This window comes from Parasteatoda tepidariorum, chromosome 7 (genome assembly GCF_982258835.1).
Source record: "Parasteatoda tepidariorum strain Cologne lab strain chromosome 7, Ptep-v5.0, whole genome shotgun sequence".
Lineage (NCBI taxonomy): Eukaryota > Metazoa > Arthropoda > Arachnida > Araneae > Theridiidae > Parasteatoda > Parasteatoda tepidariorum.
The window spans coordinates 70,905,191-70,929,098 of record NC_141761.1 but is presented as its reverse complement, the minus strand read 5'-3'; the positions used below and the strand labels follow the sequence as shown (position 1 = coordinate 70,929,098).

At 28.0% G+C, this 23,908-nt stretch overlaps 2 long non-coding RNA genes across 2 annotated transcripts in view; one reads left to right on the top strand and one right to left on the bottom strand.

Annotated features, from left to right (window-relative positions):
* The first annotated feature begins 7,843 nt into the window (after positions 1–7,843).
* Positions 7,844–22,934, top strand: LOC147807242 (uncharacterized). Its single transcript, XR_015435571.1, has 4 exons — positions 7,844–7,993; positions 9,742–9,844; positions 14,122–14,195; positions 22,658–22,934. It is a non-coding gene; the product is annotated as an uncharacterized LOC147807242 (long non-coding RNA).
* LOC147807241 (uncharacterized) overlaps positions 8,811–23,908 on the bottom strand; it is a 64,159-nt gene continuing 49,061 nt past the window's right edge. The window contains exon 4 of the long non-coding RNA XR_015435573.1: positions 8,811–8,895. This is a non-coding gene — a long non-coding RNA (uncharacterized LOC147807241). The remainder of the gene's footprint in view (positions 8,896–23,908) is intronic.

Sequence of the window (23,908 nt, the reverse complement as noted above, 5' to 3'; positions counted from 1 at the left end):
AAAATTTAACATTTTCCAACAATTTAAAATTTTTCGACTATTTTAAATTAAATAAGAAAAAAAAATAAATATTGACTAAAAGTTATTTTTTGCATTGACGTATCTTTGGATAAACAAAATTTAAACTGAGTGTAACAATGCCTCAATTCGCTTTACCAATTCTCGAGATATCATCCGATCATTTCATAACTGAGCTAATACAAAAATACCTCAATTTTTAGTTACTCCACTAATAACATGAAAGAAAATTAGATTTATATAACTTTCCTCCCCTGGTTATTCACAATTCAAATCTATCAAACGCGAATAGAAAAAAATAAAACGTGATTTTTTGAAGATTTAATGTATGTTAAACAATTAATTATGAAATTAAGTAATTCAGAAAAATTATATATATATATATATATATATATATATTTATATATATATATATATATATATATATATATATATATATATATATGTGTATATATATATATATATGTGTATATATATATATATATATATATATATATATATATATATATATATATATATATATATATATATATATATATATATATATATATATATATATATATATATATATATATATATATATATATATATATATATATATATATATATATACATATATATATATATATATACATATATATACATATATATATATATGTATACATATATATGTATACATATATATGTATACATATATATATGTAATGCTGCTGTGGTTTTCTAGCTATGCTTCTCCCCTTTATTTTTAAATCTCTTGTTAGCAACTTTGAATCATTTTTTTCCTTATATCCACGTCTGGCAAGTCGTGAAAATGGATGCCCATTTCGAAGTGCCTGAAACATGTCGATTTCTATTTCATATTTGTATATTTTTGAAGCGAATTCAATTCTCAATTAGGTAATACTTTTCAATATGTTGGAATTTCGCACAACTAGTTTTTTAATTAGTTGCTATGCAAATGTGGCAAATAAAAACATTCCCTTATTGTGCTGAATTTACATTTCGTTCAAAATTTGCTCAATTTGGTTATTCCCTGAGGAGTCTTGCAGCCCATCCAGTTTTAGATCGATGGTTATCAGTTAGTAACTGAGTGCGATGGTAACCACATCGCCATAATCAAACCGTTGTTCACAAAATTATGAAGCTACAACATTATTGATCTCTTGTCCCAAAGCAAGCTGTTGCGGGAAGGCTTTCCTTCCTTTGAAGCCAGAAAAAACTACAAAACGATATTTAATTATTTTCTGTTATTTTTTATTTCTCCAGTTTGGTACAAATATAAACAATACCAATATAAAAGGATACACTGGATTCCCATTTATATATTTATTCAGATAAAAATAAACGAATTTTAATTCACAAATAATTTAGTTTTTTCCATTGTCACATTCCCTAATGGAATTTTTTTAAATCTATCATTTCTCACAATTTCTTTATTTCACGTTTATTTTATTTTTCAAAAAAGTAACTTTTTTTAATATTTTCTGCTTTTCTGCTATTAAAAAAAGTTATTGTTTTAAAAACCAAATATTTAAATTTGAAAAGAGAAAGAATGTTTTACTTTGTAGGAAAATTTGTTTAGATAATAAAGAATAGATTCAATATCTCCCACAGTTTATTGTTAATTATCATATTATATATAATTAATAGCTATATGATTTAACAATATAGTTTTAGCTTAGTAGTAAGATATTTGTTTATTTTTAATTTAATACTAATTATCTAATTTTACATAATTTAATAATCATGTAATATTTTAGCCTTAACTTTAAGGATTTGTTCGATAAGATTAAACAAAAATTTTTAAAAAATATCCATCAGATTTAGTTTAATTCATTTTTTCTATGATTTAAAAATGATTCTTAGAAAATTATTTACCCTTCGTGTGGAGTTTTTTGCAATACACTTTTCTAACAATTGTACTGGTATCTACAATTTGACAACATTCATCTTCAGCACATTCATCCGACCTTCCGCACCTCTTCATCTGTCCTTCAGCAATCTGGGAAACAAATATTATGTATAATATAGGAACATAAAGAATAACAGGTAACAGGAAAATAACAGGTTTTCAAAAAATTACACCACATTTAAAAGAAAAAAAACATTAAAAAATACACCACATGGAAAATAGAAGGCCAGGGTGGAGGGAAATGTCCAGTTTGTGACGTTCCTATCAGGAAACCACTTGTGTGCACACTCTCCCCAAATTTCAAAATAATTTATGAAATATTTAAACAGAAAGAGCTGGTTTCTGAAAAATAAAGACTTAGTTCTCAACCTAACCACCTTTTGTGGCTGTAACCTAACATGGTCAGAGGACAAAGATAGCGTTTCAATTGGATTAGTCCGGTTATTTTTTTGAGTAGCAAAAATAAAATTGGTTCTTATCATTATCTAGAAAACAGAAATGATTGTTGAGAAAACATTACATGATTCCCAATAAGTAGTGACATCTGTTGAGTTTCATTGTAACCAATACTTAAGCAACATTCACTGTGAGCATATTCTAGAACCAGGCCTTTTTACCTCCTTTTGTTTATTCTATTTTGTTTGTTTTTAACTATTTTTCTTTTCTTTTTTACTATGATTGGCATTTTTGAGATTTCAGATAACATATTTCTGCAATATGAATATTTTCACAGATATATAAATCTAATATTGAATGTCATATAAATACCTGCAATATAAATTTTATATGAATATTTGCTTTCGCACCAGGTATTTCTACCAAAGTAAAAATTGGTATAATTTCAGTCTGAAAAATAATTACTTTTTAAATTATTAATTTTTACCGAAAAAAATTAAATTTTTAAAACACAACATTATTGGGAAAAAATAATTCAGCATTATGCAAAAACATTATTAAAAAAGGAATTGAATAGTATTATCATAATATTAAATTATTTCTCGCCCAAACTTCATTCTTCCTGTTGGCATTTCAAAAATCATTAACAATCATTTAACTAACAAGTTCTGTCAAAGCAGGCTTATAAATTGCTTCAGAGCGATTCTTTTATCTGATATGTTTATTTCTGAATCGCGTAAGTATATCAACTTCATCAAACACTTATATTAGCTATAATATAGCGTTTATATAACGTTTTTACGTATGCTATATAAACGTTATATTATAGTTAATATAACGTTTTTACGTACTTTCAGTGGCAATTACCAAAAAACAATTTTTTTTTTCAATTTTATAAATATTGCATGCAAATCACTACTAACACAGATACAAAATAAGCATGTTACAAGAAAGAAAAAGAGCAGTTTCATATTTTATGGTTACTGGCAAACTGTCTTTACAAAAGGATGTAAACTTGTTAATATATGTTCCTTAAAACTTTTCCTCTATTATATCTTATATAAAATCTAAGTATAAACTTGATATTTGTATGCAAATGATTTAGTGGAAATCATGAAAAAATGATGTATCATTTTTTTATTATTAGGCATGTTTATTATTAATACAACATTATATTTTTACTATCCAGAATTTTACAGATCGAGAATAATTAGCAAAGAAAAACTATGCATTTTATCCGCTTTACTGATGATGGAAAGATATAAAATAAGGATAAGGAACACGCTCGTCAAATTATCGACAAAAATATACTTCGTAATAGTATTTAACAACATATCACACTTTTTTATAACTTGCAAGAAAAATGTTTTGTTTCTTCATCTGGAATAATGATTAGTATAAACGGCAAAACAGTTTATAAGATAAAAACGTGTCCCAAGAGTTCTAACAGTTTTTGGTGTTTAAATTAGATATGCAAGACACATTTGATGATCTTCGATAAACGAAGATCAAGATATGCAAAGATATTATAAATGAGTATGAAATCAATGATAGTCATCACGATATTCTTCTCTAAATTAGTTTAAAATTACCAAAAGTAATTTTACTTTTTTAACTGTGTTTAGTAATCCTCTGAAGTCAGGTAAATGCAAAATTTCTCACACGTTTGGGTTGTATAAATAAAATAAAAAAGTATGGATATGAATCTAGTGAAAATGTTTAACATCAAGTTCATTGTTATTGATTATTTTTTATGTAACCTGAAAGGATAAAAAAATCTGTATTTTTTTGAATAACAAAAATCCAAATATTCACCTTTCATTAATGAGAATGGTTATAAATTAACTAAAGCAATAATTCCCAAAGTGGTCTACATTGACCCCCAGGGGTCGACGAAAACCTGCAAGGGGTCTTTGTCAAGTGGGAAAAAATTGGGGGTCCATGAAATGAAAATGGGGAACAACGATAGTGTTTCTCATATAAGCATGTCGTGACTTTAATTTTGGCATTTCATGAGTGGAATAATCAACGTACACTGATAGTACCGATTTACTTATTATACTGCCTTATAATATAAAGACATGTATCTATCTACATTTTACATAATTTATGAAAGTAGCTATAAAGTAAAAATTGTATTAAATTTTAAGTTATTAAGATTATTTTCTGATATATGAAACTGAATTATTATAAACTAGTAGTTGCCTGTAGCGCCGCCCTCGTACGTTTTAATTTTTTCTGCGTATAAGGTTTTATTTTGTAACAAAAAAGTATTTTTCTGCGGTAAATTGGCTTCCGGTAAATTAATTGGATTGGTAAATTAATTTGAATTTATTTAATAAATGCATAAAATTAACATATCTTTCTCCTTGGGTTTTTCATACTACACTTCACTACAGTTAGAAATTTAAATCTTTCGCAGTGAAAAGCTTTACATTTGAAGGATGAATTTACAAAAAATCAATATCAGGTAAATCAATATCAATGAAAAACATGGCAAAAAAGTTTTGGAACCACTGAACTAAGAGATTCGATATTCAAATTTCCATACATTAAAAAAAAATTATTTCTTAATACTAAATTAATAAAAATACTTCTTTGATTCATCCTTTATTTTTTCTGCCTTCCTTACCTGTTGTGCTCATATGATGAGCAAAAGATGTCTGAATATCTTTTTTTTCTATTCATATCGATGTTTTTATTCATTTTTGAGGAATTATTTTCATATAATCATAGGTTTACATATGAAATTTAAATTTTCCAGTTATAGTCAACTTGTTATTTTTTTTAACTTTTATTGACTAAATGATATCCTGATATTGATTGCTTTTCAATAAACTGCGACCGAGAAAAGGTTAGTTGATTTGAGCGTGATTTTTTTGACGAACACGTTTTTTTTTTGGTATTTCATTATGAAGGTGCTTCAGGAGTGTAGGTGACTCTATTTTTGCACTTCTTTTTTGAATTTATAGACCTACACAAATATACCGTAAGTCTGGAATTTTAAGACATTTTAGGGATCCAAAAATATTAATGTATAAATTTAACCTAAATAAGTCACATCTTTACCTTCTCAAATTTAGAATATTTTGATGATTTAGGGGGAGTCTGGGATACGACACGTGTATTATATCCTTTTAACAATCCATGTCATCACCTTAGGAGCACGTATCAGGCTCAGCTTAATACAACTAATGACGATGCACTACTGACGGTAACATATACTACTACTGGTATTAAGGTAATTGGGACAGTTTCGATAAGAAATTCTACAACGTGTTTCCCGTACTTTCAGAAAATAAATTTTTTAGTGGTAGCAAAGATAATGCATTAATATTTTAATGAATTAGAATTTTAAAAAAAAATTGCTTCTTCTTTACTTATAAATATTTTAAAAGTAAATTAAAGGTCAGATAGAGAAATGATCCAAAAACCTTGTCAAGTTCTAATAAAAATTCTAATTTTTTTTTTTTTTCAAATTTGTCTTTAGTTGTCTGTCACTGATAAATAAATTTTTCACGAAACTTAAAGGTTGAAGGGTTATGTAATAAGTACTAAATATACTAATACAGGTATAAAATATCATATTGATAAATTTGGTGATTATTACGGTCTCACCAATACTAAGCAGTTTTGGAACTGATACCTTGGAAATTGGGCGAAACATTCTCCCAATTTTGCCCATTTCCTTAACCGCCAGTGGGTTAAAACCCCTCGAAAGGGATATGTACCGGAGAAAATTACTTCATAGTGCAATGGTATCATGCTAAGTGATGTTAAATACATTTTAATTTATTCTAATGGGATAAGCTACAGAAGACAGGTTTTGCTTACTTCAGGAACGTAAAGCTACTAAAAAGGGAAACAAATAATATTAAACAAAAAAAATTTAATTTTTTTAGCTATGTTAATTAAAAAACTTAGTGGAGCAACCAGGTAAGTGACATTTTCAGAACAAAAAAAAATTTCCGCAGAACTATTTTATAAATATTGGCAGCACAAAAGATCGGAGGATACTTTTAAAAGGTGAAACTAATAATTCTTTGCTTTATATTAGTTACCATTCCCTAATTCGAAGAAAAAAGTCATGCAAACATACTAAAAACGGATGTGATTAGATGTGGGATGTTAGATTTACGTGAAAGCAAAAACAGTTATGTTAGATTAAACGTACCCAAATTGATGCAACCCTTATTATCATTTTCTCTGATTCATTAACCCCCCTTAAATTACCCCCACCACCGCAGAATGACTTTGCAAATTTTCTCAGACAAAATTTCTTAGAGATGTAAATTTAAACTTATAATTTACATCCCTTCGAAATTTTGCTGACAGAAAAAGTTTGAACAGAGAAACATATTGTCTGAAATTTTTTTCCCTACCTTATTCCCAAATTGCAAGTAAAAATCCTCCTTTAGAGAACAAATATTTAAATTAGTTCGGATATATGGATTTAAAATAATTGATGTGGATAAATAATAACAGATAGTGGATCAAATAATAGATAGTAATAGATAATGGATCAAAGAGGTGTTGCATTAGAAAATCTTTTATTATTTTAAATCTTTTATTATTTTAAAAAATTACTCACACTTACTTACTGGTAATTAAACAATTGTTTTGGAGAAAACATTAATGCATAAGTTCAACTTCCCATCTCTTAAAAGATAATAATATAAAGTTAGTTTGAGAATTAAGAATTCGTGATCAGAAACGATGTGAACTATTCTTATTTTTAATTGCTATTAAAATATTTTAGAAAAATAATTCAATGAACTTAAAAACCTTAAAACTTAAATGCAGTTTGGATAAATAGGAGTAATCATGTTTAATTTATGTTTAACATTAACACTGACGGCAAAATGTAATATTTCTTTAATTTTCGATAATTTTTCTGTTCTATTTCTTAAATATTTTGTAAAAGATGTAGCGTAAGTTTTAATCTATGATTGAATTGTAATTGCTTACTAAGTATAGTTGTTTAAATGTTTAAATATAATTAGCAAATGCAATTTTATTAGCAAATTTTACACGTTTTAATCTTTTTCTCAATAAAATGAGAGAGAGGGAGAGAGGATAGAGAGGAATAACATAACTCCAAGAACTTACATTAAATTTAACAAAACATCAGTAAACTAGAGTGTACTATCCTGTAAACTTAATATTCTTGTTTTTTTCATCATATCTAATATTGAGTTGATTTAATTAATGGATGCAAAGGTATTCGAATTCTCAGTTTTTGTTGCTATGTAATAAATATATATTTGGAAACAGTATAACTGCTGTATTATAAAATACAAGTCATGCTTGACCGTTATCTAACAGCAGCTGAAATAAATGATTTCCTCCTGTGATCTCCAGACCACGATTTTAGATGATGGAAAGGTTAAATGATTAAGTGAAGCTTTTTATCTGAATGAACAATCTTAATTATATATTCACATTGTTTGCTGTAATATTCTTGTACTAAAGCATCACAGAAATTCCAATGAAAGAAAATGAGACATTATGTGTAAATACCACATCTTTATTTACATTTTAACATAGGTATATAAAAGAGAAATAACGGCAGAAGAAATATAACGCATCATTAAAGACGGCTATCAGCTACGATAAGAAATGAAATTCCTTGGTTTCATGATACTATTGAGCTTGGCATTCATCTGTGTAAGTACTAAAAATAATATAACTAATTCTATTAGAAAATTAAGAGAAAAATGCGGACTGATGCTGTTGCTCAAAACGAACTTCTTATTGCAAAAATGTAAATCAGTAAAGCAATTTTTTCGGCAATTATCCTCTTTAATATAAACCTATTACCACAGTATTTCGAGAAGGATTCTCGCTATGAAATCAGTGCCATTTACTGTATTCCCAAACCCAATAACCAAAATTACAAAAATTTAGATAATTAACGTCAATAATAGTAAGGCGAATTTTTACAATTCCCCTAAAGTGCATTTTTAAAATTACTTTTACTTTTATAGTAAATTAAATACCTGAATCTATATCAGTTTATTTGGTACATAATAAAACAACATGAAATATAATGTTATCAGTAGTACTAATTTTTAAAATTGATAAAGCATTATTGGCGCCATTAATAGTTTGGCAATTTCTTACGGTTCCTGGAATAAAACAAATATCTTTTCTCCCTTAATTTTGCTCTTTAGTACATAAATAATATTTTTTAATTCAATTACAATTTAGTTTAAGCTATAGGGACATTTAGACTTTTGTCTTGCTCTCTCGATAAAAAAGGTTTTGTTTTCATGACTTCCGGAGCTGGTACCCCCTGAAGACGTCAGCTTTGGTTGTCATATTTATCCATTTTTTCATATTTTGATTGTCTCTTCAGCAATACAATAATTCACTATATTGTCAATAACATAAAATATATTTTTTAATATCTAAAAACTCTTATATATTGCATTTTGAACAATATTAGTCAATTAAAAAAATTTTACTTTGGAATAACCCCAAAGGGTTGTTTCAGATAAGGCCAAAATCCCGCTGTTCTTATGTTAAATCCTGCATTGTAGGTGTTGACATGTTGACATTTCATAGAGCTAAATTAAACAAATAACTAAACGATTACAATGAATTTCATAAATTTAATTAAAATTGATAAAATAAAGCTAAAAATCAGCAATCAAGCTAGTATTTAAGCTTTTTGTATTAGCGTGGCTTGAAAACTGTAAAGACCAGTGTTGTCATTTTTGCTTCGCATTGAAAAAAAGGGGTAACTTTTCATATGCTCTAAAATTCGAGTAAAAACTGCTTATGAATTTCTCTGTGTTATTGTGTTACTTCCTTAAATTTTAAGTTGTTGTTAAAATTCGTAATAATACCCTAACTCTAATATTACTTCATTCTTAATAAGCTGATCTGTAGAATAAGGGTTTTGCAACACGAGTGTTATTAAAAATATCTTTAAAAAAGAATCAAAAGATTTCATATTAAAAAAAGTATTCATTTTTTAAGGGGCATACATTAAATTATTTTCTATCAGAACTCAAATAAGAGCGACATTAATTATTTTCAAATTTCTATCGATTTTCTTAAAAAAAGAAAGAAAAAAACATCTGTGATTAAAAACTAAAGGAAAGAAAAAGGAAGCCTGTTAAAATTTGCGTTTAGCTTAATACGCTACTAAATCAATCTTGTAATTTCAGTTTATGAAAGGAATAGATATTTAATTATACTGTGAAAAAAAACACTGTCTACTTATGTTGGGTATTACGCACATTATTGTGAGCAGATTTGCTGCCACAAACGCAGACGCACTTTAGATATGTTTTGTTGAGCTTTTTAAATAAAATTACTAAAATGTGCCAAACAAATGTTTTCTTTTTCTTGAAAATGATTTCTGGAATAATATATTTTTCTTTTTATTTCTGATGTATTTTCCAAAGACTGCTGGCCAATTTTGTAATTTAAATGCACCATGTGATGAGGGTTTTTGCTGTGCTGGTCGATACGTATCATTTAAAAGATGTAAACCACTTGCATCAGAAGGTAATTATAATGATCCCTATTCTAATACCTAATCACAAACAAAGACTTGTGATTTCCCCCCACGTAGTTGAAATATATCTGAATCAATCAAACCCTCCTATCAAACCACCACAAGAAAAATATGGGGATAAATACGAAAGAAATCTACATTTTTTCTTGCTTTTGTTCAAAATAAATAAAAATTCTACTGTTGTACTTGTTTGCAATTTAGATAAAATGCAAGCAAAGCCAAGTTGATAGGCCTAATTATTATTTAGTTATGAAGTTTAAATTTATGAAAATTTTAATTTTTGATTTATACTACCTTTACTCTAGCGATTTGTAAATTCTTAAGTCTTCCGAAGCCAGATGTTTATTGTTTACGCAATTATTATTATTTTAATAAATTATTAATTTGCTACTTGTCTTGTTCGAATTCAACTAATAGATAACATAAAATTTTTTTTATCAGAAAACTTCATTGTACTTTTAGTTTCTAAAATCGACTTCAATTGACATGGTTAGGATTTCGTTTACCTGGCATCAATAAAGTGCACAGGTAAAAATTAAGTAATTCGTTATGACGGCATGATCAGTTATTTATTGCATATTTATTGCATTTATTAATAATTGACTTTTATATGCATATATATATATAACACAACAAAAATAAAAAGGATAAAACAAATGAAATATTAATGAATTAAATTAAGAATTATAATAATAATAATAATTTTTTCTTACTGTGCATAACTGCAAATGCAATGTACCGTTACCCTTCAAACTTTGGCAAGGCTGTGATTTTTTAACTGAATTTTGGTAACGGTTACCCAGGTTCAAAAATAGACACTTGACTAATGAAGTACATGAAACTTTTAACAATAAAAAGTAAATTTTATTATAACTATAAATTATCAACAAACACAATCTCGATCATTTCCAGATGCCTTCATGTGCACTCAAAATTTCAATTTATACACTTTTAAATTTCCAAATGGTTATTCTCAAGATAAAACTTTTCGATAAAAAGCACCTTTAAATTTCATATGCATAACATTAAATTAATTCACACTAAAAGAGACATTTACGAAATAAAAATACTAGCTCATTCTAAATTTACAAAAACATTTAAACTTTAAGTCATTATATTCCTACGACAGATAATTAAAAATAAATATCCAAGGCTCATCTTAAAATAAGTATCTTAACACCGGATAGAAATAATTTAAAATACGGAATAAAATGCTCTTCTAAAAAGTTACTAAAAAGGCAAGAAATTAGAGTTTATAAATACAAAGGAACTTGCAGATCACCTTCTGGAACTCCCACCGGGCCTGCAGCTAGACTTGTGGACTAGGAGAACTTCGACCTTCCGACCACCATTCAGCTCTTTAGAAACACTTGATTTTCTGCCGAGGAACGCTCACTTCTTGTCAACCGTCTTGAATCTAGCGACACTCCGTCTATCATATCCAGTCAACTATTCTGAGGCTTCAGATCAACTTTCTTCCAGGAAACAGCTCATCCGATCAATGTGGCGTAATTAGTCGCGGTATCCAGGGACTCTTTCCAAATATCAACCTTTCAGCATTTCCGCCTGGATCAACTCATTCCGAGATTCCAGCTAAATCTACACTCATTCTCGATGATACCGGTTCAGAACATACTTCTAACAGCCATGATAGATCCTGGCAGCGGTGATGTTTCAACTCAACATTCCATCGGGCACGATCCGCACTCCTGTCGTACTACTTTTCAGGCACTCCCGTCTTACTACTTTTTCAGCCACTCCCGTCTTACTACTTTTTCAGCCACTCTTCACGCCTCTTATACTTTTCTCAGCAAGGCGGAATAATCCATACTGACCTGTTTACTCGCTCAAAAGTCATCCCGCATCCAGTGGACGTCAGAACAAAAAAAAAGATCCACAAGAAAAACCAGCTACAAACCCACTAATACGCCATAAAAGTGATAATCCAAACCTCCTTAAATATTAATACAATTTATATCCACAATCTACCCCAAAAATACAATTTTAAAAGAATAAATAAAAATTTCTCATGAAGTATCATAATTTTGATTGCATTTAAATTTTATCATAGTGGTGCCATCTATTGAAAAATAACCCTTCTTTAAAAAGTATTGATACAAAAAAAAACTTCAATAAATTCCTATTTATTACAGCAAAAACTCATAAAATAAGTTGATATGAAGGCTGAATAATCCTACAGGGTTTTGGTAATTCAAATAAATAGGCTTCTTATTAATTTGTGTTAAGCTTATTTAACATCTTACTTCGGATTTTACCATCGATGGCAATGATGATTTCCCATAGCAGAAATGTTGGAATTTTGCACAGATTTATCTAGCTATGAAAATATGAAAAAGTCACGCATTTTCGCTGGCTACTGATATTTAAACAAGGATTCTAAAAGGCTTGTAAGAATATGCTTAACTTAACCAAATTCATTCAAATGTGAAAATTTAAAGATTTTGATTTTTGAAACGTGATATCATTCAGACGATAGGGAATTTTTTGGGATTTTCTTAACAAGCATTTTTCTCAGATTTATTACCCATTGATTTCAGAAAATAAACTTTTAGTTGGCGTCTTGACTTTTCTTGGCTCTTTGTGAAAGAGCGACATCTACATCTTAAAATTAATAAGAGAAGTTATTTTGTGCTTATGATTTAGATTAAAAAGACTCGTATGAGGCATTCTATATTAAACACGCTGGCACGCACGACAACTCCCCACGCACCCCCACACACATTTGTGAACCTTCTTAGGTTCTTACCTAAGTTAAGAACCTATGAAGCTAGTTAAGAACCTAAGCAGCACCGGACGTGTTTCACGTATATTTCTGAAGGACAGTTTGCTGTTTTGATTCTTACATATGCTCTGAATTGAAGATGTATCAAATTTCTCAGTAAGATATGACTTATAATAAAGGAAACGCAGAATTTCCATAGCGTTCAAATATATGGAAAAAATCGAAATTTGTAAATTGTCCAGGAAGATCCTCCCCCTATTCGCTTAACCTACAAACCTTCATGATTATTAGTCATTCATCATTGTTTTTTTCTCGAAAGTTAATTATTTCCACAGCAGAAAGAAAGAACACTTTATTAAGCATTCAATAGTTCAATATATTATATAGTGTGAACATTATAGTGTAAGCATTCAATATATTATATAGTGTGAACTATTTGAATTAAGTATTCAAATAGTTCACACTATATAATATACTATATACACTATATATAACACTTTATTATTAATGAATTCAAGTTTTATGTATAAAAATTTAGTCAATATGATCATCATAACGAAATGAACGTTTACCGGGATTTGAAAAAAATTATCATTTGTTCGTGAAAAAAAGAACGTTATCTAAAGAATTTAGATTGTGTAACTCAATACGAAAAAATCGAGTAAAATTATAATGCAATTTAAATAGGGAAGGGGTTTTATTACTCTTGTATGAATTTTTTTTAATGGTTTACGAATTTTAATATAATTGTTAAGATTTATAATTGGCAGCATCTTACGTTTGTCTCTCTTTTTTTCTTTTGACACCAATATAAGGGTTAGATTACGGAATAGAAATCTCGGGAGAAATTTTTTTTCTACAATAAATAGTTGGTATTTAATTTAAAGCATCAAAGTTAGAAAAGAAAATCACAAAGAATGTATTCAAAATTCCAGTATTTTTTAATATATTTTTAATTTGAAAAAAGAAAAAGAGAAGAAACTTGCTTTAAATTATAAAATGAAACATGTTAAATTTTAACATCGTAGTTGCATTTCAGCTGGCAGCAGACTGACTTTTATGTCATTGTTTTTCAAGTTAGACAGTTAAAAATTCTTGAACTAGCATGAAATGCAAATTTTTTAACTCCGTAGTACATTTAGTATATTTTTCTAAAACCGAATATAATTTTAAATGTAAGACTTGAAGTTTTTAAGGAAATTCAGTAAGTAAAAATCGTAAAAAAGCTCCTGAAATTGAAGGCATAAGAATTCTGTATTATAGAATTGAGATGCAGGAATTTTGAAAAATACTCGTGTACCTACCAGTTTTTAATATCGAAAGAAATTCCTGTTGTTCAAAACAGTGTGAATTCAATTTATACAGTGAGAGTAATAAATATTTAACAATAAAAGTTAAAAATGCATCTAGTGATGTGTGGGTGTGTGATTTCCCTTGAATTATGAAAACATATATAGCTGTTCAAATTTAAACAGCACAATAACTACTATTATTAGTTTTATGCAATATATTTATTCTTTTAAGGTGATAAGTGCGACAATTTCCAACGAAAATATTGCATTTGCGCAGAAGATTTGATTTGCGTTCCTAATAATGACGTAAGTGCAGTTCTATTTTTCAATAGATAGATCAATTGAAGTAAAATTAAATTTTTCAATATTTTTTTCGATATTTTGTTTATTTTTTAAATACAACTTTTATTTTAAAAAGTGTGTCAATGTTTCAATCTTAAAGTTTAACATAAATGATATTGTATAGTTATTTTTCTCGTTAAAATCATATGTTACATTTGAGTTAGTTATTTTTTCATATAATTCATAAATATTGTTTTTAATTTGACAATAGTAGAAATTGGAAAAAAATGAGGTTCGAACTATCTAATCTTCTCTAATTTTTTAGAAATAAAATAATAAGAAATCACATATTTCTTTCACCCTAACTCTCAACTCAAATAAACTTTACGAAAATAAAGTTTGTCGTTCTTATTTGAGGTTGAAAGTATTGATTAAAGACGGCATGCTTGTATCCAATCATATGATCCATGATTGCATGCAATTTAGATTAGAAGCAAGCTTTATTTTACGTAATCATGTAATATTTAAATTAAAACTGACTGTTTTTTTTTAAAAATGTTTATTTATTTGAAGTATGATTAGCTTGATTTTTTTTAATAAATATTAGCCTTAAGTAAAAATATTTATTTATTTAGAAATCTGTGAATTTAAAATTTCACTAGCAAGCATCAAAATTGAGTCACAAACTTTTACACTAGCTCCATATCCATGTGTGGACCTTAAATTTTTAATAAACCAACGGCAAATATATATATATATATATATATATATATATATATATATATATATATATATATATATATATATATATATATATATATATATATATATATATATATATATATATATATATATATATATATATATATATATATATATATATATATATATATATATATATATATATATATATATATATATATATATATATATATATATATATATATATATATATATATATATATATATATATATATATATATATATAAAGAAGATAAAACAAAGAAAAAAAAAGGACGAAATTTTATTTGAAAAACCGGAAAAAAAAGATATAATCTTTTCATCAGCCCAAACGATTATATCCGCAAAACAGAGTGCTTTCTGATATTGCATCAATAAAGCCAAAGCAAAATATATTAATGCAATAGTGTGAGGAGCACTTAAAAAATGTTTTTACAAAAATTACAACAAATAAAATAGAACACAAAAAGTAAAAATAACCATGTAAAAGCAGAAAATAAAATAAAATAAAAAGAAAAAAACAGTATAAAAAATGGACTATAAAGCGAGTAGCGAAATCAGATCTACTTACATGAACAGGAAATTTTTCAAGAATGATTTAAAAATACTTTCGCATTAAGATTGCCAGATTACAAAATATGAAAACAAAAGCGCAAATTGAGTGTAACTAGAGGGCTTTAAAGTGCCGTTCTTACTGCACTGCTGAAGTGATTTGTTATTCTGTGCATTGATTTGTTAGTTACCAAGGATGGGCCCGAAATGGATGTGTGCAAGGTAATATTATACTGGACAATTTCAAAAATTGACCAGAAATAGTTTTAGAAAATAAATGTTTATTTAAGAAAAAATATAGAATAGAAAAGAGAAACATAAATTGCCTGTTTTGCAAATAATTTTAGCCACGGATTTGCACGAAATGGATTAGCACATGGAAAAATTTTATATAAATTATCAAAGAAAAAAATTTTTCATAGATGATTATAACACGGATTTACCCAAAATGGATTTTTCACATGGGAAAATTATATAAATTAACAAAAAAATGTTTAGTAAATATATCCAAAAAATATACAATTAATTCAATGATTTTATATAAAATTTTATTACTTTAGTTGGGTATCCCGAAATGGATGTATGCACAAGTATTTATACATTAACTTCGTGTTTTCTTGTATTTTTTTTATTATATATATATATATATATATATATATATATATATATATATATATATATATATATATATATATATATATATATATATTACGTATCAGTATAATTGGTACTTCTCTTGCATTGCACTTCTGAAGCTCATCAGTGGCATCTAGCTTAAGTTAAAATAATGACAAAATTTTTTTTTAGAGTTTGATAGAGACTTTGAATCCTAAACATTTATCTATCTGGCCTTTATATAAATAGGTGTTTGAAATACTTAAATCTAATGATGAAAAAAAACTGTAATTCATTAAAATATCATTACACTATTTTTTCTACCACTGGAAAAATATTTTTTAGCCTAGGAGAAATCCGGAGAAAAATGCATATTAAAACTGCACCAATTATCATAATACCAGTAGTACAAATTACAAAAATCATTTAAACCTGACCTGGGTATAGCGATTTTCTACGGTTCCCCTAAGCAAATTACCCATTAACCCTTTTTTCATTAACTTTGCTTTGCTTTTAATACATATAATTATCAACGTTGATTTAGTATCATTTTAATTTTATTTTGAAAATCAGTCTTGAACAGCCAATCCTATTTTCAGTTGACAACTATCAGTGTTCAATTCCGCAGTCTCAATCAATTACCCTAGATTTTAAATTTCAATTACCGTTTGATTTCAAATTATTTACTCCTATCGAAATACATTTTAAGTAAATTACCATTAGCCTAATGAATACGTGGTATCAGATACATTTTGAAATATTAATTTGCTGACGTAGTCCACTAACACCCGTATTTACCACGCCGAGTTAAATTCAAGAGTAACTCTGGGATTGGAATATCCACGGTTCAGAGTTACTTTCGGATTAACCCTCGCTTTTTATTCTCCAACCGTTTTCAATAAAGGATTTCACAACTCGAGTTTAACTCTTGCAGGAAATATAACGAGGCCTTTGATTGGGCAAGGTAAAACCATGTGACTTTGTATATAATATAAACACGTGCTGTTATATAATATAAACATGTTATTTGCTGGTTTCCAAATGCATGAAATCTTACAGCAGTTAAAACTTTTTCCGTTGGAGTTAAGCCATTAATCCGATCTGTATCAGATTCCAACTTACTGCCAATTTTGGAGATCAGTTCTTCAATCGTCGGTTTTCAGAAACGATATCTTTCAAAAAAGCATGTTTCATCTAATTCTTCTAGGTCATTATTTCTGATAGTTGGGACATATCTTTCCCTTCTTTCAACAGTTTCAAGAAATTCAAGATTTTCAAGCTCAAACGCAGCGATAGAATCCTCCATCTCTTTTGTTTACATGCTCCTCGTGAATAGGTTACCCTCCGATAACTCAGCAAAAACGGAGGGTTACCCGGAGAGTCAGAACTGTCGATGAAACTCGTGGCGAAATTTCGGCTGGAGAATAACGTTTCGCACTAAACTCGTGATTTTACCCTTACCCATAGATTACCCGGAGGTAATCTGTGTTGGTGAATACGGACGTAAGTTGTTTATTTTGTTTATTTAATAAATTCAATAAACAACAAGAATTTTTTATTTGCTGAAGTAGCAAATGAAAAATAAATAATAAAGTACAAACAATAAACTATATTTAATCAAATAGAGCTATAAGCTAACAAATTCCACTAATGTAATCCTTGAATTATTTGACATATTGTATCATCTATAAATAAATTTAAACGCTTAACCAATCATAAAATCTACGCTTAACAATCTACGACTAACCGTTCGAGCTGGTTGAGCTCGAACGGTTAGTCGTAGATTGTTCTAACGTCTAAAGGATTAGGAGTCACACACACACACACACACACACACACACACACACACACACACACACACACACACACACACACACACACACACACACACACACACACACACACACACACACACATATTAGGGGGCCCCCTGTTCGCTGCCGCTCCCTGTTCCCTGTTCGCTGCCGCTCCCTGTTCCCTGTTCGCTGCCGCTCACCAACCGCAATAATTGCTTCGCAATTATTGTCGTTTTTGGGCAGAACACATTTTCCACTAAAGTTAAAATTATTCACTTAACATATATGCAGTAAAGGAAATTCCGTTTGCTTACGTTTGTGCCTCTACTTACCACGTCCAAATATTATTATCTATTAGTATTATAAATATTTAGATCTATTGGTAAGCAGAAGTAATTTTTCAATGTAATCATTTTTTAAAATAACAATTATACTGTTATAACAATATATAGTTGTAACAATATATTGTTCAAACAAATTTGATGAGTTTACAACTGTAATTTAAAATTTTCACTTACCAAATGGGCGGATATATTAAATACTATTTTTGCTTGCATCTCAATACGCATGAAGCTGATCATTAAGTTATAAATCATTTAACATATCTCTTTAACTGTAACTTATTACAGTATATTAACGTTATTTGCACAACAATAATAACTGTCAAACGGTTAATAAGATTTGATGATCTATCTAACAAACTTTATCTTAAAATGTAGCTCATCATAATAATAATAAAAAACTAACTATTCTCTTAGTTTTAAACTCAAAAATTGAATTAAAAACGTAATAATAGCTGTACTGGGAAATAACTTTAAATAAGGGATACAGAAATTTTTATGGATAAACAATACCTTTACGACTTTTATTAGTTTTATGCTGGTGACAACCAAAACAGTATTGAAATGAATGGGGGAAAACAGGATCCTACCACGTGACCACGCCAATAAAAATGCACGGACAACAATGTAAAACTTGTACACCATCATTAGACATACTCAAAACAAAATAAAAATTTCAACAAACTTTATCTGTCCAGTTTAGTTGTAACAATTCAGCAGACAACATTATTAAAAATTATTATCTTTTCCCACTCATGCGTTCTCAATTTTGCTTGGCTGTTTTGTGCGTTACTAAGCGCAAGTCCTTTATGATTGGCTATGTGTTATCATTTCACTCATTTATATATATATATATATATATATATATATATATATATATATATATATATATATATATATATATATATATATATATATATATATATATATATATATATATATATATATATATATATATATATATATTAAATAGTGGCAACTTAACCTTTAAACTCACAGAAGGACGGGCATGCGCAAATTAGATATGGGAGCTGTGAGGTGGGGCTGTTGTCGATGTGTAGAGTGCAAAAAAAAGTCGATTAGCTTAGAAGGGTAGTTGTTGTGTGGCGTTAAAGTGAGGAGTTTCGTTTCCATCGCTCTAAAGCATGTTTTCAAAAGGTGATCAGCGGTCGTGGCTTACAATCGAGGTTGCCCGTGGCAAAAATGCAACAGAATGCTATCGAGGATTAGTGGAAGCCTTTGGAGCAAATGCTTTACCATATAGGACAGTAGCACGATGGATTCAGGCATCTCGTCTTTTTTCGTCATTAAGCCTTTTCACAACATGCTTTAGAACGATGGAAACGAAACTCCTCACTTTAACGCCACGCAACAACTACCCTTCTAAGCAAATCGACTGTTTTTTGCACTCTACACATCGACAACAGCGCCACCTCACCACACTCATACCCTATTTACGCATGCGCGCCCTTTTGTGAGTTTCAAGGTTAAGTTGCCACTATTTAATTTACAACCCTCGTATATATATATATATATATATATATATATATATATATATATATATATATATATATATATATATATATATATATAAAACAGTCTCACAAAAACAGTCATTTTCATGTCCCCAGTATATTTTATGTTTGTTTTACAGCTTACGAAAAAAATAAATTCATGGAAAGTGTCCAACAGAATGCAAGCTAACAAAAGAATAAAAATAAAATTATCAATTTTTATTTTTTATTTATTTTAGGTAATTAAAATATACCAATATGTCATTCCCTCACTTGTCCCCACTGCTGATTTAAAAAAAGAAAAAAATTGTTTCTGAAATAATTTTTTTTTTTTTTTTACAAATTCGTGTTTTTTATTTCAGAATACTGAAATATAGAATTCAGAAAATCAATTTTAAATTTAATTTCTGATAAAAATATTAACACAGCACTATTTTAAACGTTGTCCCCAGTGTTTCGCGTCATTCCCTCACAACAATGTTCTTATCACCTGCAATCTTCTTAGAATAAAAATATTTTAATAAAAACTTCAGAAGTTAACAACTGGCATCATAGAACAAAATTGCAGTATGTTTCCATCTTCAACTTAAAGAAGCTTTGCTGTGGAATAAATTTGAATGAATCAAACCAGGTAAAATTTTTTACAGTTGTCATTCCCTCATGCCATTTTTTAGAGTAAAATAAAATACAACTTCATCGATAAAGTGGATAATTATATGTTACTTTCTTGTATGAATATAATTGTATGCGATTGACTTCAGAAATTAATTAGGCCTAACTGTTATTTTTAAATTTTATTGAATTCGTCATTCCCTCACTAGTGTATAAAGTGAGGGAATGACGCTGAAGTGAGGGAATGATTCAAGATAAGTATATTATTAAATTTTTTTTTGTTCAATCGTGCCAGCCAATTTTATTTCCCAAACCTGTAAAAACTATTAAATATATAAGACTAAATTATAATAAATATTAGATATACTTAGTATGTTATCATTTTCAAACTTTAGGTAGATGTAACTTAGATAAAAACATGTATTAAAATAAAATATCATTCCCTCACTTTTAGTGTCATTCCCTCACTTTTTAAATACTGAAAATAATTAATTTACTTATTAATTAATTTGAAAAATAAATTAAAAAATTAATTAATTAATTTATTAAATTAATTTATTTATTTATTAAATTATTTAATTAATTATTAATTATTTTAAATTAATTAATTATAAATTAATTATTTAAAAAATTAATTAATTTAAATATTAAGTATAATTTATAGGATATATACTTTCTTTATAATGCCATTATATATTTCTGTTAATATAAAAAGTTTCAGAGCTTTTTATTCACTTTACTTTTTTGGGATTTTATGAACTGAAAAATGACAGTTTTCGTGAGAATGACCCATATATATATATATATATGTTACGATGTTACTAGGCATTCTATACAATGCCGGATGCTATTTCGGCAAAGTATGAAATAAACGTCCTGATGAGGTTATTATGTAAACGATGTGCATGTTACTGTCAATGAGCGAAATCGGTGGTTGTTGAATTTCACTGGTGAATGCTGACAATCAAATTAATCGCTTAGGTGAATGTCCGAAATATTTATTACATCCGATATGATATTAATTTATTCGTGAATATAACTACATTTATTCGATATTTTAATACTTACTGATGATAGATTAGAAGAAACATCAGTGTTTGGAGTATCGGGAAAATGTATACCGGTTAATGGCACTTGATCTTAAAAAAACATCAGTGTAGGATACACCGGGCAAATGTATACCGGGCAGTTGCACTGAACCATAAAAAAACATCAGTGTAGGGTATACCGGGCAAATGTATACCGGGCAATGGAACTTAACTAGACCTAGTATATATTTCGGTCATTTACCAAAGGTCCAGTCATACTAGTTCCAGTTAAATGCCATTGCCAGGTATACATTTGCCCGGTATATCCTACACTGAAGTTTTTTTAAGGTCAAGTGCCATTGCTCGGTATACATTTGCCCGGTATACCCTACACTGATGTTTCTACTAATCTTTCGTCATTAAGTATTAAAATATCGAATAAATATAAAACTACCGATTTTTCTCATTCACAGTAACACGCATTTCTCAAAAATAAAAATGTTATTCTGAAAAAATACTGAGAGTGCCATTGAAAAACATGTATTAAAAATGTGGAAAGAAAATTAAAAAGTTATGCGAAACAAAATTTAAGCCTTTCTTATTAAGGGAAACAAAATTTTCATGTTAAAAATATGAAATTAACCTACTTGTTGCAACATGGCAGGCTTGAATGACATTTTGAATTACATTTCATTAAATTTTTCCATTTCCATGTAGCACAGTAAAAAAATAATTTTTGTTATTAGTCAAAAGTCACGAGCCACACGTTGAAAGTCACGCGTTAAAAGTCACGAGCCTTGCCAAGTGATATTTGAAACGAATGGGAGATGTATTTTATACCTTGTCGGTTTCTCATTTGGCAATCTATAGAATGCCTAGGAAATGTGTGAAATATAAATCACTTCATACTCTGCCGACTAATTTTAGGCATTCTATACAATGCCGGATTTCATACCTTGCCGGTAACATATATATATATATATATATATATATATATATATATATATATATATATTTATGAGCTGCTTTCTGAACTTATACTAATTGAGTGAAGCAAAATAAGAAAATATTTTAACATTCATGTTTTGCCGGTAAATTTTGCTAATATTTAGTCATTTCACTTGAAATATCAACTATACTATGATTTAAGATGCATATTTTAAAATGCATAATTTACATCACATATTTTACAATTTCATAATCAAGATTTTTTATTGAAAAATTCAGATATCGGATTGCATTTTATTTGTGCATTTCTAAGTATTCCATGTTATTGTTCCCTTTTAGACAACTGGAATTTGTATGAGAACAGATAGAGGAGACTTAGACGGAGGAGAGAAAGTCCCTGAATCGGAAAATTGAGAAAAAGAAGCACTACGAAAAAGACAGAATTAAAGAAAAATCAATAAAAAGTCTGATTTTCTTAATAACAAATTCAACTATAAAATCTTTCTGTATCATTCTAAAAATTCGAGTTAATAAAATATCAATCATTTGAAGATTTAAAACATCAATTTTACCAAAATTATGCAACATAACTTCTCATGTTTAATAGCACCTAGTAAATGTTACTATGCCGTAATCTATTAATTAGCAGAGTAATTTTAATGAATTAACTGAATTTCTACAATTCCATAATTTTTTTTACATGTATTGTACCGAATTTGTTTATAAACAAAGTTTATGCGAAATTTATTGCTTAGATAATTATATATGATTATGTTCAGATGCTTGACATGAAATTAATGGAGTTCTATAAAATCAGTAAAAAATGAATAGTCATTTGTTTGGAATTACTTATAAAGCTTAAAATTTATTTTGAAAAACAAAAACAATTTTAATTTTGATTCAAGCTAAGTTAATTCTAAAAAAATCATTATTATCTGAATAAAAGCTATACTTCCTAGTGATGGTGAATTTTATTTTTTCATATCTAATTGTAAAAAAATTGTTTTTCTAACGATTATTCTCTTAGAACTGTAAAATTATGCACACGTAATTATAAAAATAGCACACGTAATTTTCATTAAATTAATAAACTATGTATTAAAAACTGTAATGAACATCAATGGTGCTTCCTCTTTTAATCGACATGGTAACGAATGAAAATATTGAGTTAATTAAGATTAAGAAACTTTTCTGTTTTTGCTTATAAATACAAGACAATCAAAGCGTCTTACAAATAAATAGACTCCAGAAAATTCAGAGGCAATACATATAATTAAGGAAAATTATTCTCGTTTTTTTTTCCTATTCCGTTTATTTGCAAGGAAGTAAAAGTACTTTATTTACGAAGCGTAAATCTATTCATGATAGTCTAGGAAGCATACCTGATGATCCGAAGACATGCCATCACAATTTTGATAATGAGGGGAAGGCTTCCACGCTTTAGTTGCCCAACGGCATGCCTGCGAAGTCATGCATTCTATGATGAGACAGTATAAAAAGAATTTATATCGTTCATTCTCGGTCTCTTCGCAGGCAAACCAAAGTAGTCACCCACCCGCTTGTTGACAACAGCCATTAATGATTTACAAC